The sequence below is a fragment of the Nannobrachium achirus genome, assembly GCF_963921795.1.
Source record: "Nannobrachium achirus genome assembly, chromosome: 1".
NCBI lineage: Eukaryota > Metazoa > Chordata > Actinopteri > Myctophiformes > Myctophidae > Nannobrachium > Nannobrachium achirus.
Genome location: NC_137810.1, coordinates 38,708,878 through 38,725,025, shown reverse-complemented (window position 1 = coordinate 38,725,025; position 16,148 = coordinate 38,708,878).

Sequence of the window (16,148 nt, the reverse complement as noted above, 5' to 3'; positions counted from 1 at the left end):
TCAATGTTAAAAAAAATAATTTGGAAAATGGCCTTAAGTAATGGTACCAGTATACATAATTTGAACATGTACGGTGCATCATTATGGGAATAAAACAAGAAGTTGAAGGACAAATGTAGCTCTGATAACAGCAAACCTACATTTATCCTTCAACTTCTTATACCCATAATAACTGGCCGTCCACAGGTTTTGTAGCAATTGAAATATTAGGCCTTAAATGTTAAAACATGTTCTAATCGTGTTACTTCAAACCATTCAGACCAATGTTTAGGTGTCCACACTGGGCGAAAAGAGCAAGAATCCCAAAATATCGAATTTTGATTCTTTCTGGAATACGGACATTTCCGTCACATATCCTGACTTTTTTTGATATGCACCATATCTGGTCAAATATGAACCAAATATACATCATGAAGACAATATGGTGTACTAGGATACAAGCAAATATTTTATTTTTGTCATATATATGTTCCGTAAATGACCTTAGGTCATATCTGTAAATATCTGATCACAATATTCTTTCTAGAATACTTGATGTGTCAAATATTGATTCATATATGACCTAAAGGCATATCTTTACAGTGGATCTGCTAGAGAATACTGACCATTTATGAGGCATATTTAAGGTTTTGTTGACATCAACCATATCTTATCAAATATGGACAAAGTATACATCTCCTTGTCATATTTTGACAAGAATAATGACAATATCTGTAGCACATATATCATCAACGATTTTCATATCAAATATGCTTACCACAGATTTTGCCATTTGGCATGTTTTGGGTGAGATATTTAACTGATATTGATTGGTCATGAAACAGAACGTTTCTGATGCATATATGAGTTCCATAAAAATGCCATATCTGGTCAAATATGAACCAAATATATATCATGGAGACAAATGTTGTACTAAGATACAGGCGTAATTTTAATTTTGTCAAGTATATGTCCTGTAAATTACCTCAGGTCATATCTAGAAATATCTGATCATAATATTTTTTCTAGAATACTTGATGTGTCAAATAGTGAGTTCATATATGACCTAAAGTCATATCTTTACAGTGGATCTGCTAGAGAATACTGACCATTTCTGAGGCATATTTAAGTATTTGTTGACATCAACCATATCTCATCAAATATGGATGAAGTATACATCTCCTTGCCATATACAAAGTATGAATATACGCAATGCAGTGTATATGAATATACTGACAGCATATTTTGATAAGAATAATGGCAATATATCATCAACGATTTTCATATCAAATATACTTACTACAGATTTAGCCATTTGGCATGTTTTGGGTGAGATATTTAACTGATATTGATAGGTCATGAAACAGAACATTTCTAATGCATATCCTGACTTTCATGGAAATGCTAGATCTGGTCAAATATGAACCCAATATATATCATGGAGACAAATGTTGTACTAGGATACAGGCGTAATTTTAATTTTGTCAAGTATATGTTCCATAAATTACCTCAGGTCATATCTGGAAATATCTGATCATAATATTTTTTCTAGAATACTTGATGTATCAAATACTGAGTTCATATATGACCTAAAGTCATATCTTTACAGTGGATCTGCCAGAGAATAATGACCATTTCTGGGGCATGTTTAAGGTTTTGTTGACATCAACCATATCTTATCAAATATGGACAAAGTATACATCTCCTTGTCATTTACAAAGTATGAATATACGTAATGCAGTATATATGAATATACTGACAGCATATTTTGTTAAGAATAATGGCAATATCTGTAGCATATATCATCAACGGTTTTCATATCAAATATACTTACTACAGATTTTGCCATTTGGCATTTTTTGGGTGAGATATTTAACTGATATTGATAGTTCATGAAACAGAACATTTCTGATGCATATCCTGACTTTCATGGAAATGCCATATCTGGTCAAATATGAACCAAATATATATCATGGAGACAAATGTTGTACTAGGATACAGGCGTAATTTTAATTTTGTCAAGTATATGTTCCATAAATTACCTCATGTCATATCTGGAAATATCTGATCATAATATTTTTTCTAAAATATTTGTTGTGTCAAGTAGTGAGTTCATATATGACCTCAAGTCATATCTTTACAGTGGATCTGCTAGAGAATACTGACCATTTCTGAGGCATATTTAAGGTTTTGTTGACATCAACCATATCTTATCAAATATGGACAGAGTATACATTTCCTTGCCATATACAAAGTATGAATATACGTAATGCAGTATATATGAATATACTGACACCCTATTTTGATTAAAATAATGAGAATATCTGTAGCATATATCATCAACGATTTACACATCAAATATACGTACTACAGATTTTACCATTATGCCTGTTTTGGACAAGATATTTAACTGATATTGATAGGTCATGAAACAGTACATTTTTATGCATATTCTGAGTTCCATGGAAATGCTAGATCTGGTCAAATATGAACCCAATATACATCATAAAGACGATATGTTGTACTAGGATACAAGCAACATTTTATTTTTGTCATGTATATGTTCTGTAAATGGCTTTAGGTCATATCTGGAAATATCTGATCACAATATTTTGTTAGAATACTTCATATGTCAGATAGTGAGTTCATATATGACCTCAAGTCATATCTTTGCAGTGGATCTGCTAGAGAATATTGACCATTTCTGAGGCATATTCAATGGACGAAAAGATCTAGAATCCCCAAATATCAGATTTTGGATTCCCTATAGATACGGACATTTCTGATGCATATCCTGAGTTGTGTTGATATGCAACATATCTGGTCAAACATGAACCCAATATACATCATGAAAACAATATATCATACTAGGATACAAGCAAAATTTAAAATGTGTCATGTACGTGGTCCGTAAATTACCTTTGGGCTAAAATATCCAGAATCCCCAAATATCTGATTTTGGATTCTCTCTGGAATACCGACATTTCTGATAAATATCCTGAGTTTTGTTGATATGCACCATATATTGCCAAATGTGAACCCAATATACATCATGAATGTTCATGAATACAAGCAGCTGTTTAATTTTTTCATGTATGTGTTCCGTAAATGACCTTTGGTCATATCTGAAAATATCTGATCACATTATTTTGTCTAGAATACCTTTAAGTCTCTGGTAAATCTTGATGTATCAGACTTTGACTTCATATATCACTTAAAGTCATATATTTACAGCATAACCACTTCCGAATACAGACCATTTCTAATGCATATTTAAGGTTTTGTTGACATCAACCATATCTTATCAAATATGGATGAAGTATTCATCTCCTTGTCATTTACAACATATAAATATGACCTATTGCAGTATATAGGAATATACTGACACCTATTTTGGGTAGAATAATGATAATATCTGTAGCATATATCATCAAATATTCTCATATGAAATATACTAACTACATATTTTGCCATTGGGCCTGTTTTGGGTGAGATTTTTAACTGATATTGATAGGTCACGAAACAGAACATTTCTGATATATATCCTACATTTCATTGATATGTCATATCTGGTCAAATATGAACCTAATATACATCATGAGGACATATTTTATAGAAGGATACAGTTACATCTTTCTTCTGTCATGTGTATGTTCCAAATATCACCTTATGTCCTATCTGGACATATCTGAGCTCAACAACTTTTCTAGAATACGCATCAAATCTATGGTATGTATATGAATGTGTCACAAATACAGCCTATATTACATTCATATATCACTTAAAGTCATATATTTACTCTGGAATTGACACTAGAATTACTACCAATTCCGATATTCAATATTCACTTGGCCCATCCCATATCTTATAAAATATGGAATATGGAAGTATTCATCTCCTTCTCATATAAGAAGTATGAATATGAGGTATTGGAGTATTGCTACTACAGATTTTGCCATTGGGCCTGTTTTGGGTGAGGCATTTAAATGATATTAATAGGTCATGGAAATTCACAGAATTGGGTGATTTATACTGGGCAAAACAGACCAGTGTCATTGGTGTTTCATATTTGGTCAAATATGAACCCAATATACATCATGAGGATATTATATACGGAAACCAGTTACATCTTATCTTTGTTGTGTGTGTTCTAAATATCACTTTATATCTTATTTTTGTCATGTGTATTTCAAATATGACCGTATGTCCTATCTGGACATTCTGACGAGCACTATCCTTTTCTAGAATACAGATCAAATCTATGGCATATCTGAAGGTGTCCCATTTTCGATGGTTCGATTTTCTTGGCATAACCCATATCTAATCAAATATGGATGAAGTATGAATATGGCTTAATGCAGTATACTGTCTGGAATGTTGATAACCTATTTTGAGAAGATGACAATAGGGCCTATACTGTATGTAGCATATGATCACCTTTTGCCATATATTGGGCCTGTTTAGGGTGAGAGTTTTGGGTGACAGTCCAAACTGATATTTCATGAAAAGTGACTGAATCTGGTCATTTTTACTGGGTGAATTCCTCAACGTTTCTATGGAATACGGACCATTTCTTATTCTTAGTTTTCTATTACCTTGGAACCTTGGAAGACAGTGACATATGTCATTTTTCACTGTATTAGCGTTTTGTGAAGTTTGGAAGTTATTAGCAAATGCGGCCACAGGTTCTGTTATCAAGGTTATGTCCCCCAGGTTATGGGATCAGCTCTGTTGTCACAGATACAGTCCCATGCAGTGGATGGAATTATAGCTACATGATGCAGTACACACACTCGACCCTGTCACACAGACAAGAAACAGACAAGAAAGCAGTAGCGACAGCTACTAAAAGGTCTTATAAAGGACTTGTGGAGCTGTGTCCACACAAGACCGCATTTATGAGCATAGCTTTGGATAGCATGTCCATAGAACAATGTTTATTCACAGGAGCAATGTTAAACCTTGTTATTTGCACATTGTTGTTTGCACATACGGGTATAACCTAGCAGCCCAAAACAATGTAAGTGTAGTGGGTTGACCTTTCCTGTAGGCAATCCTTAATTATGTGATGCTCCCTAATCACCCCTAATCAAGACAGGTGAGACACAGATGACTGCTAGTTTAATAAAAATGAAACACACCAGGCCATCATAGTAGATGGCTGGCTTGGGTTTATCTGGTGGTATGTTAGGTCACAGGGGGAGCGTGTCGCTGTTACTACATGTCATCTTTTCGACACCCGACTCTAACCCTCACCCTAACGCTAACCTCCGTGGAGTGAGTCGCTAACCCTTCGGTCGAAATGATGGTCGTTCGAAAGAGCGTGATTTCCCCGGTCACAAGTTCATGTCCATATTGGCATTCCCAGATATGGGCTTAATATTGATCACTCAGGGATCGACCACACTGGTTATCGTGAGACTGACACAATATTTATGACAACAGGGATCTTGGCAATATATGGAGATTGATATAAGGCATAACTGACACACGCACAGACGGACAGACAGACAGACAGACAGACAGACATGATCTGCAGGTGTTCATGCTAAATAGATTTTAAACTTTGTCTAGTACAAGCAATTGATAAACTATTATATATTTCCCAAACTGACTTCTCTGCTCCTCTCTTTCATTCTGAACTGTGAATTTATAGAGCAAAATCATGCACTATTCATGGTTGTGGTAACGACTTACTCAACATCAGGTAAATGACACACAGCCATGATCAAATGATCAGCCTCCACTCCTGAAGTTTAACTAATCATATACTGTGCACACAGTGAGTGCATAACCCAAAGAGTGCTCATATGTATCAGTATTGTATAATACCGATTACATCTATGGCATATCTTTGTGTGTCACAATTACAGTCTATCTTGGGTTCATATTATGTAAAATATCTAACTGATGCAAGTTACAAAAGAAATGGGTCGAGCTCAAGAGCTTTAAGTGGATACAGACTGTCTCACAGGTCAAAATGGGATTGGGCCTATAGATTCCAAAGACCTTACCAGAGAAGCTAAGCATAATCAGTCTGTTTTTATACCTTTAATAAACAAATTGAGTCAGCTTGTAAATGTCCTTATTTCTGTATGCATTGCAAAGGATTATGCTTTGCTGGGGATAAAAACAGAACATGTCTGGGTAAAGACCACATAAAGTATGCAGTTTAAGGGACAGTAAGGTGTCATTACAGTTAGGGACATCTGAATGTTTATGAAATTAAATTAATTAGGATCATAGCATTCATTGGACTATCAGCGTCTCTCTTGAATGTAATGGTAGTTACAGGTAAGCATGAGCATTACGTTAATCTTGGAAGTGAACAAGACGAGTATAACTGGGGAGTTTATTGGCATTGACATAGTGAACAAGGTATCTAGCAAGAATGTCAAAGTTCCTTGATAAGCAACCCCTGAGGACACTAGCCACTTCATTGGTCCAGCATACCATTACATTGGCTCAACAAAAAAACTAAAGATAGGCCGCAACAATGCCGATTATAAACGAATGTGGGTTGTCCTTAAAGTCCAAGACCATTTAAATTTCAATGTTTTGAATCCTAAATAAGAGCTAGTCTATCTAATCTGAAATGACAGGAACTTAGAGGACAAGTAGGCCTATATTTCTTCAGTGAGGGTATAACAAAATGCATTGTGGCCTGAACTCGGGCGATAAAGAGAGACAGACAGACAGACAAACAGACAGACAGACAGACAGACAGACAGACAGACAGACAGACAGACAGACAGACAGACAGACAGACAGACAGGCACACAATGATGCTTATCTAACAGTACACAGCAGCACTGCTTTGATAATGACCTCTGAATCTTGAACCCTAGAGTCCATGATTAAAGGCATATCATTCAGCCACAGAAGGGCTTACAGTACATAGGCTAGAAATGGCTAACTGTTAATGGAAAGGTCTTGACCTCAGCTGTCATAGGTCATTGTTGAACATCTATGGGACACCATCAAATGGGGTATACCCATTTAAAGATAAAAAAATAAATAAAAAATAAAACTCACACAAAAACAACATATCCCATCATATCTCCTGGCACAGGGATCATCAATGTCTGTACATTGACACGTGGCGAGACTTGTCTTTGTCCATGGTAGATTTTAGATTTTACTTAACAATGTTGAAATTTTGATCATGAGACTAAATTTCTGTCCAAGTCTCCAGGGTTTCTTCAGGATATGTATGACATTATAGTCCACTAGTACAGTGGTTCTCAATTTATTTGTATTATTATTATTATTGTTAAGGACCCATAACTCTGAGAGTGTTTATGGGTCCATTTGGTTCCATACACTCTCAGAGTTACATACCTGTAATGTTCGATTTGGACCACATTCAAGGAACTTTGAGGTCCCTCTCAACCCGCTTTGAGAACCACTGTGCTAGTATACATTTGAGACTGGCACTTTGTGTGCTTCTGGTAACATTATTGTTCACTCCATGGCAAAAATATCGTTCAGACAAAAATGTCCACCCCAAGCCAGCATGACGATGAACCCTGCCTGGGGTATATCCACAGTTTAATACTGCATACTATTAACTATGAGGTTTATCAATGTAAAACATTATAGATTTGACATAGAACTTGTTACAAAGTGTACAACTCAGCCCAACATACATGTACACAACCCATTGTGGACGGGAACCCCTGTTTTATCCCTCAGGTGGGGAAAACATTTTTGTGTTGTTTTTCTGAAAACTTAGGTCAGGCTTTAGAAGGTATCGACCTTAGGTCTTAATGGGTTAAAAAAAAACAGTAAAGATATATGGAATGGCAACCTGATATTAACTGCATTATTTCTCGAAGTGGGGTCCTTGAGGGAGTTCCAGGGAGTCCCCGGCTAAAGGAATGAAATGGACCCTTATGGGTAACTCATAGAGTGTACAAATGGAACCAAAATGGACCCATTAACATTGATTTTACAATAAATTGGGGTCTCAGATAGAATGCCATAAAATGGGGGTCCGTACTTGGACCAATGCATGTCAAACTGGGGTTCTTGCAATTAAAATAGTTGAGAATCACTGCTAGACTCAAAATCTTCTCTAATGGAAATGTTTCTTCTTCCACTACCATACTGTATTCCTCAATGCTTCAGAAGCTTAATATAAAACTATCCTGCTTGAAATGAGTATAATACAATAAAAACATCATCATACAACAGACACAACATACAAGGTTATACAAGCAAATTATCATCTGTAATTAAATCTGATTAAAACACATTTTAATGCCTATCTTTTGGGATATTATAGTTTGGAGGAAACATATGAAATATGAAGGGAGGAACAGAGTATATGTGTGTTTATGGAAAACAGTTTGAAAGTCAACTACACTGCCCACAATGCAATTGCAAATGCCTGATTAGCTGTGTGTCATGTGACTGTGACGTGGCCAGCTACCATTGGCTCTGCTGAGAGCACACCCCCACTTTGAAATCCAAACAGCCAGCAGCAGTTACATTTGTCACCAACAGCAAGCATGAGAGCTGCTTGTGTAAAAGTGATTTAGGATAAAGCTAAACTAAATAAAATCACTGTTGATTGTTGAACAGGAAGATAGGTTGCTGCCAATCTATTTGTGGGATAAAATCTACATTATGGAGACTTTTGGCACACAGAGAAGGAGTTTTGGAGCAGGGAGATGGTATGTAAAGCTATTTCAATTGATTGCTTTTGCTTCCATTATTATTATTTTATTTATTTTACAACTTCACTATTTAGAATTCATGCTTCAGTGTTTTCAGCCCTTTTCATGTCAAGGACCCCAAAATCCAAAATGTAGACTATGGCTGCAGACCCCTTTTAATATGTGACAGGAACCCTCATTCCTGTTAAAATGTTTCCATTATATAATGTTTCCAAGGTCAATTATTTATTCAGCAGTTAAATAGCGTTATTGTGACAGTAATCATTGCTATAGAGTATTTGTTTAGTAACATGTTAGGTTGAGAACCACTGCACAAGTGGTCCGTGAGGTGGTTCCAGCCTTCCAGGTGGTCCCCAGCTAAATGATGGGGAGTTGATAACCAAATGGACCCCTATAGATCTTTTAATTATTGTAAAATCAAACCAAATGGACAAGCTAAATTATTGTTACACATGATCTGTATTCCTTAAGTATTGGGTATGAGACTGAGAGGCTAAATGTCACTAAATGGTGGTCCATGGCTCAAATGCATAAATAATTGATATCAAAAAGGTTGACAAACACAGATTTGCCATGGTTCTCAAAGTGGGAGTGGGAGCTGATTTACAGGAGTTCATACTGCGTGTGTGTGTGTGTGTGTGTGTGTGTGTGTGTGTGTGTGTGTGTGTGTGTGTGTGTCATGAAATGTGATCTTACCATAATCTCAGTAATCCTTAATAATATTCCATCATATTCAAGGGCTTTTGAGAAAGATACATTCAAATTAGACCACTGCAGAGGGCAGGTGTGTTTGTCCAGCCACCAGCTGACACTAGTTTGAATCTGCATCAAGGCAATTATGCTTCTGCCCAGTCAAAATCATTTCAACAGAAAATGTACTAGTATTAGGCTACTTAAGTGAGTTCACCAACAAGTAAGACAGTAATTCTAAATTCACAACTATATATTATTTTCTCCCACATTTTTAGAGAACTATAATTGCTCAATAACAGGCAGGGTTGGTGACCTGGCAGAAAACCTACATTCAAAATGGGATGCCATCATGGAGAATATTGATGGGGTGGACACAAGGACTTCCTCATCCAAAATCCCATCAGAGTTTTCTGTAAGTACTTTAACATTGTTCAGGCCAAGGACCCCTTATCTGAGAAATATCAAGCAGGAACCCCCCATTACATATAGTGTATACAATTGTGTGTAGTGTATACAATTGTGTACAATTGTGTACTAAAATTGCATCGATGTTGACTCCATATATTGGTAAACAGTGCCCTCTAGTGTTGAAACAGGTACATAGTCAAATGTCTGCTGCATTCTGTGCAAAGTGATAACTCCCAATGATGCTGCTAGCCCTGCATCCTGCGTCCCTGACACATATGTTTAATAAAGGACACAATAAATTAAGTATCACTGCATCCCCAGTACGCATTCAACTCTATCCTTTCTGCTATCAGTAATTTCACTGGACCAGCTGAGCTGCATGTGGTGGTCTCCACAGCTGTGTTCTGGCACTCTGCCTTCTCCATGGCACATGATTTGACACCACTGTTTTAATGTCCCTGCAGTCCTCAGTCAAGCAAATCTACAGAGGCCTTGGAGAGGATCTTAGATGGCATTTTTACATTTTTATTATTTTTCCTTCTGAAAATGCCTTGCTTGGTGAGATGTCAATTTGTATAATGCTATGCTGAATGAGTGCTATCTTAAAAGTGTTTTTTTCCCCCCATAGATTCCGTACCGCACACAATGAGTCTGTGACGCAGGCTGAGGTGCAGGCCATAAAAGACGGCGACTCCCAATGGTCCACCTGCCTCATCAGAAGTAAGTATGATATTGCATTAATTTGGGGACATATGCCCTTACATTGGTTGTAATTTTAACTATAGGCTGTCCTGGCATACTTGTGATCCTAGTTTACTGAGTTACTACACTGTCTCTCTGCATGCTATGTATGTGTTAACTTTGCTCACTGTAAGTTGCTCTGAATTAAAAGCTTCAGCTAAATACCTAAATTGTAAATATGATTTTACACAGTAGAAGAAAAATGTAATATTGGTGCAAGTGATTTGTTTGAAAAGGTTTGTTTTCTATTCAAACATTAGTGATTTCTATAATGTTTGCTAAATTAAATAACAGGGGTCTCCCATCACTGCAACTTGATTCTTTTTAAATATGTTGAATCTAGAGCTGCAACAAAAACCTTTGGCAGCCCATACATCTAAACAGAAATCAGAAAACAAAAGGTGAGTTATACTGTCAGTTAGGACTGTTTGTTTGGATGTACGGGCTGTCAATGGTTAGTGGTGCAGCTCTAGAATAGATTGCAGATTTGTACATTTGGTCTGCTTATTTCTTCGAGTTATCATCCTTTTTAGATGCATTTATTTCATATTTAGAGTTAATTTAGTTGTATTTGTTGTTTAATTCACTAGAAGTTTGCAATAGAGCTATGAAAACCTAAAGGCCAGCAAGAAGATGGAGCTGGATGGGCCCATAGAGGACGTGAAGAGGAGGAAGATGATTACCAGCAAGAGAGATCGGGTGAGGTATTGCCCTGTTGTATTATGGTTGCATTTGTTTGATCATGTAACTTCAATTACCTTATGTAAGGGATATAACAGTGAGGTGGTCATTGCTGAGAAATGGTTTCACTACTCACAAAAACAAAGGCAGGTTTATGATCTTAAGTTTATTCTACAGGTCTGGGCAATAGCATTAATAGGTGGCACACTTGAGTGAATCAAAGATTCTGTCTGGTGGGCATATTCTATTTCCTGGCCAAAGGTGGATTTTACCCAAAAGGTGGGGTTCTGAGAGGCTTCCTACCACAGGCTTTCATGATGGTATCATGAAACTGCCTTCGAGTCAGTAAATATCAAACTGTTTACTCAAGTGTTGATGATTCCCAAATGGGGGTCCACTGATGAGTAACTAATGCAACATTGTTTTCTCACCCAACTGTAAACATATCAACATACAGCATATTTTTTTAACTGCTTTCATTGTGAGCTTGTAGATTTTAACAATAGTTATCAGTGGAACAGTCAACTAAATGTAATAAATCAACTCCTGCAAGTCCAAGTCCTTGTCAGGGTGGGCATCCCCAGTTCAAGTATGATTGTTATTTTTTTTCTAGACATAATATAGCCCCCATACAGTCATTTTTGATGGAAGCTGGCAGTAAGGGCTGCTTGTAGCAGTGAGTTGGATGATGCCTGTGACAAGCTGTTGAGCTGAAGTTAATGCATCTGTAAACCAATTGAAGTAGTAACTAATAACTACTTTTTCTTCCCATCTGTAACATGTAGAGTATTGTCATACAGTTCATATTGGATGAAAGTAATCTCTGGTTTTCCAGGGCTTTAATGCCTATTTCATTGTTACATTGTGTTGCCAAGAACAGGGTCAGATTCATTTTGTGACCTTGAATAAGTGTTTCATCTGGACCAGAATAATCCCTATTCTTTAAGATCCTAGTTGGTTTGGAGTTTAGAAAGGGTTGACATTAACTTGTTCCTGGTCCTTCTCTAGTCGCCAGCATTGATTATTGCCCTTATCTGTTTCATTCAACTTCCTCCTTAGTGGGCAGCAAGTTTAATGCAGGTAATCGCTTTATTGCCAGGTTTGACAAGAGAAACAAGGGACTTGGTATAAGTAAAACAAGCACAAAAGAACTAGGCTAAGTTTGACCACTCTAAAGTACACCGGCTATTTGAAAATGGCAGATCTATAAGGTTTGTTAACCATCTATGTGTGCAGTTAACCTGGTCACGTCTCCTCCTATCTATGCTGGCCCACAGCTGTTGCTCAGAGTGTGCTCAAAATATGGTTAGCTGTTTGATATATATTAAGTTGATTTTAACAAATGAGGATGGAAAGGCAGCATTCCCCTCTTTATCTGGCCGACATGGTGCTCAATGATGTAGACCAAGTCACATCATTAAGGTAACTTTCCACCAAACAGACTACAAGAGACTCTTTCCAGCTCCTTCAGACTGGCAGTCTGTCGCTTTAGTTTGCACAGACTAAGCACAAACTTTAGTCGTCTGAAAGAACATGTTTTTGTACTGATGTGTGTTGCCAGGTCTGCTCATAATAAGAGACTTTGGACTTGTTTTCCTGTATAGTCGCTTGTAAATATTCATAGTTGCGGGTTGCTTAGTTTGGACTTGTTTTCTTAAGTGTGGTTGCTTATTTGGGCTTGCTTTTAAGTACATAGACCTGTTCCCCATGTTTCACTCACAGAATATATGTGGCAACACCAAACAATCAAACCCACATTTTATTATTCAAGCTTTGCTTAGGAATTGATCGATTTATGTTGAAATAGATACAGTAATATGGTATTGGTTCAAATGTGCAATGGGAAAATGTCCCTGGCTTATTTAGGCTTGTTTCTGTTGCAGACTAGAGGTCCACAGAACTAGAGTATATACTTCCTCATTGCTGAAAGGCTCCCAAAGGCAGCTTTTTGGCGCTTTTCCACTTGTTCCAACGCTGCGTTTTAAAATATGTTTGGTGGGAAAAGGGGCTTTAGGGATGTCCTCAGTGGTTTTGATGTTCAGAGACTACTGTAAAATATATGCACAACCCAATATGCTGTCACGCATGAAGGTCACACGATGGCGCAAACACACACAGTATGCAAATTAAAAAAATATATATTGTTTTTGCCAAGTTAAATTATTTTCATTGTAGGTCTGTTTTGTCTTTACATGTACAACCTGCTGCACAATGTTTTTTGTAACACCAACTAACTTTAGAATGGAGCTCTGGTCTAGACAGAAATCAATGGCAAATATTTTACACAATCCAGGGCAAGGGTTTTTCCTTGGCCTCTAGGTAGTATGTTTGAACAATGTTTATTCAGTGGAGTTATAGTGAAAACGGACAACCAGTAGCAAAAACATTGTCTCCCAATGCCTTCGGCCTGGTTGAGGCAACAAGCCTAAAATTGCTTATCATAAGCAGACAAGGCAAAACTGGGGGCCCCATATCAAAGGTTTTCCTTTTGACCAGAATGGGTGAATAGAACATGTTGAGTCTAACCTCCTCTTCCCATCTGTTACACAGCTCTTCAAGAAACAGGTCGGTGTTGGACAGAAGATACTGTCCAAAGAGGACCAGCTATACCTCAGCGGTGCAGTCGCCAATTTCGTCAGTGACAAGGACAAAACTGTTTTCAAAATCAAATCACAAAAGTGGCGCTCATCACGGCTGTCCAAAAATGGCGGACTGTCAGAAGGTCCTGGATGACAATGGGAAGAAGGTTGTGCAGCCCAGGTCCACCCATGTTCACACCTATCGTGGACAGTTCACAAGAAGAGCCCCCCCTCCTGCCGAGGGCAAGCAGATCTACCTGCAGCAGAGTGAGGAGGACACCTCTGGGACTTAGTAAGGCTTGTTATAGGCTCTGTGTACAACTGTACTCTTGGGTTTTTAGAAGGGGCATAAATGTTTCCTGTTCAGATTCCCATGGCTTTGTTTCATTGGCTCAGCAGCAGATTTGAACCAGAATAACCAGAACAAGCTATGGAAGAACGGGAACCATTCATGCCATCTTCTGGAAACATGGGATTATAGTTTGCACAGTGCCAATTAACGGTGGTGTTCTGTTCATGCTTTTGGTTCTGATATGTTTATTCTGTCCAACACTGACCTGTTTCAAATAGTGTTCTTACCTACCTGGAGTGTGTTAAGTAAGAATTGGATGTGTTCTATTTATTTTACAGTATTTACCACCTGTACCCTTTTGTTTTACACTGTCCTTAATCAGATCTGTGCCACATCCAGATTGGAATCCAATCGGTATTAACATCATGTGACCATTAAAACCAATTGGATTCCAATCTGGATGTGGCCCAGATCTGATTCATGCTGGATTTGGCTGCCAGAGTAAATGAAAAACCTGGGATTGCAGTTTTGAACACAGCCAATCAAGGGTGTTCTGGTGTTTTTTATTTTTATTATTTTATTTTTTGTTCTCCTCGTCCTTTTTCTTTTTTCCACTCTTTCAACCACCAGTGTTCAAAAGTTTTACCACATGCACCCTTGTTTTTCAGTAATTGAGAAATGTTTCTTTTAAGGAGGTTTTAGCTCATTTTACTTTTACCATTTGTACACTTGTTTTTCCATAATTTAGGTGCTCTTAGGAGGGTTTTAGCCCCTATTTTATATTTGAAGAGGACTTAATATATGGTTACAGGTCGTATCAGTACAGAATCCTGAGATAAATACACCCCGTGTTTGGACTTCATATATGGTCACAGGCCGTATCAGTACAGAATCCTGAGCTAAAATACACCCCGTGTTTGGACTTCATGTATGGTTATAGGCCGTATCAGTACAGAATCCTGAGCTAAAATACACCCCGTGTTTGGACTTCATGTATGGTTATAGGCCGTATCAGTACAGAATCCTGAGCTAAAATACACCCCGTGTTTGGACTTCATATATGGTTATAGGTCGTATCAGTACAGAATCCTGAGCTAAAATACACCCTGTGTTTGGACTTCATATATGGTTACAAGCCGTATCAATAAAGTATCCTGAGCTAAAATACACCCTGTGTTTGTACTTCATATATGGTTATAGGTCGTATCAGTACAGAATCCTGAGCTAAAATACACCCTGTGTTTGGACTTCATATATGGTTACTGGCCGTATCAATAAAGTATCCTGAGCTAAAATACACCCTGTGTTTGGACGTCATATATGGTTATAGGTCGTATCAGTACAGAATCCTGAGCTAAAATACACCCTGTGTTTGGACTTCATATATGGTTACAGGCCGTATCAATAAAGTATCCTGAGCTAAAATACACCCTGTGTTTGGACTTCATATATGGTTACAGGTTGTATCAATACAGAATCCTGAGCTAAAATACACCAAGTGTTTGGATTTGAAATATGGTCACAGGTCATATCAATACAGTATCCTGAGCTAAAATATATCTGGTGTTTGGACTTGAAATATGGTCACAGGTCGTATCAAGACAGTATCCTGAGCTAAAATACACCCAGTGTTTGGACTTGAAACATGGTCACAGGTCGTATCAATACAGTATCCTGAGCTAAAATACACCTGGCGTTTGAACTTAAAATATGGTTAGAGGTTGTATCAATACATTGGATATGAGTTATGACTCATCTCCAGAAATGACAACTGTCCATTTCTGATGAGATATTTTAGACACTGCCTGGAGTTATTTTCAGAATATGGCATGTGGTCGTATACAGTATCTGGGAAAAGATTAACTCCATATTCTAGCAAGAATAAAGTGGTCCCATATCGGGGGTTCGATATGCTCCGAACATGAAATGTATTTCACTTGCTGTTCGGAGAGTATCCAATCTGGATATCAGCACATATATAGTTACAGGTCATATCAATACAATATATGGATTTAAGATACTTCTGGTGTTTGGACTTGAAATATGGATAGTGGTCATATATGTACAATATCTTGACATTGGATATGAGTTAAG